Genomic DNA, 1781 nt, shown 5'->3' with positions numbered 1-1781 from the left:
GTTAAAGCAAGTAGGGTAGTTGAGCACTCCCTTCCGCCATTGTGAGGCAGCCCCTCCTTTAGAAGAGAAATTCCTGTCTCTTCCTAGTCTTCCCTGTAGCGGCACCATCCATTGAGTTGTTCCAGGCACAAACCAACATGTCAGCCTTTGAAACCTCCTTCCCTGACACCCCACCCCACCTCCTGCAGCAAGTCCACCAGGGAGTCCCATCCTGTCAACTCAACTTCCGGAACAGCCCACGTTTCTCCTTCTTCCTTGCTGAGCCCAAATGCGAGCCACCGTGCTGTCTCCTACAGACACGGTGGCAGTGGCCTCAGAAGTGGTCTCCACAGCTTCAGACCTCCCAGTGGCTTCCCTTCACACTTAAAATCCAGGCTCCCCAGGCCTTGCCTAGAAAATCCGCAGATACCTGCCTGCCTGCCTGCACCTGCCCCCTCCCTCCTACCCTGTGTTCTCCAGCTGTCTTCAGTTGCTGAAACACACAACCTTGTTCCTTTCCTTGGGTCTTTGCCTTCCATTCGTTGTTTTCTCTGCTTAAATGCAACCTCCAAAGAGAGGCCTTCCCTGAGCACCCAGATCTAAAGTAGCCACCAAGTCCCTCTCTGTTTCGACACTTAAAATCCTCTGCATGCCTCATCCTCTGATCCTCTTGGGCGTTTGTTGTCAGCTCCCTCCCTCACTAGAATGTAAGCTTTTTGTGAGTAGGGGCCTCTGTTTGCCCAGTGCCTAGAGTGTCTTTATTTTACAACATGGAAAACTGGGATGATGGTTAAGGTGACACCTACCAGCTCGGCTGTTTAACAGACCTCAGGCAAGTTACCTAGCCTTTCTGTGCCTCAGTTCCCCTGTCCATAAAACTGGCATATACTTGTATTGATCTCATAGTTAAAGCACTTAGAACGATGACCGGTGCCTGTCAAGCTCACGATAAATGGTAGCTAGTATTGTCGTAGCTGGCACTCAGGTATTTGTGGAGGGAAGAAATGATGTCAGATGCAGCAACCAGGTGTCTTTTAAAAACTCAGGAAGTGTGAACAGGTAGTACGGTCATGTGGTAAAAACCAAAAGTTTCTGCCTTCCGGCGCTGGTTCTCAGCCACCCAGTCCCCCTGCCCCTGCCTCAGTCATGGTGACCTCTTACCAGAGTTTGAAAGTCAAACTTGTAGGACAGCCTTGAATGAAACTTATAAGATATATATTGCTCAATGGAATCAGCTAGGTTCTCACTAGCAAAGGCAACGGCCCACCCTTTCCTTTATAGCTTGTCAGGGGCGAGGTGGTTTTACCAGATCTGTGGAGGGAACGCCTCCTGGGCTTTAAAGACGCGGGTTGTCATTGGCTGTCATTCAGTATTATGTTAATTAAGTGTGGCTGTTTTAAAACTTGTTAAATTACATTTCCAGTTAAAATGTTAAAATGAGTTGGTAAGTGATAGCATTTGAAAGATTGTATTGGAAGAGCTCTTTCTCTTTTTTCCAGTAGACTTAGAAACGGGGAAACGATCTCGCCCTCAGTGTAAAGTGTGCGGGTCCCACAGACCCAGCAGTGACTTGCGAGCCAGGGTCAAGACTATACTTTCAGGGATCATTTCTATAGTTCATTACTAGAGAAGTTTCTCTGAACGTGTAGAGCACCCGAAGCCACGAGGAGGAGACGCAGTGTTCTCTCCTGAGCGTGAAGCTGGCTCTTGGCGTTGTCTTTGCAGCTGTCACTAGCCATTGATGATCGTTCTTCTCTTCCCTAGGGAGAGAAAGAGGGAGAGGGCGCCGTCTGAGTGGTTTC

General features: G+C 48.9%; 1 non-coding gene across 1 annotated transcript; it reads left to right on the top strand.

Annotated features, from left to right (window-relative positions):
• Positions 1–1564: 1564 nt before the first annotated feature.
• Positions 1565–1778, top strand: LOC114890596. The gene has a single exon (XR_003792316.1). It is a non-coding gene; the product is annotated as a small nucleolar RNA U3 (small nucleolar RNA).
• The last annotated feature ends 3 nt before the right edge of the window (positions 1779–1781 follow it).

Source organism: Monodon monoceros, unplaced genomic scaffold, assembly GCF_005190385.1.
Source record: "Monodon monoceros isolate NGI ecotype Baffin Bay Population unplaced genomic scaffold, NGI_Narwhal_1 Contig6012_ctg1, whole genome shotgun sequence".
Lineage (NCBI taxonomy): Eukaryota > Metazoa > Chordata > Mammalia > Artiodactyla > Monodontidae > Monodon > Monodon monoceros.
Note: the sequence above shows the minus strand (reverse complement) of the source record. Positions and strands in the feature narration are given on the sequence as shown.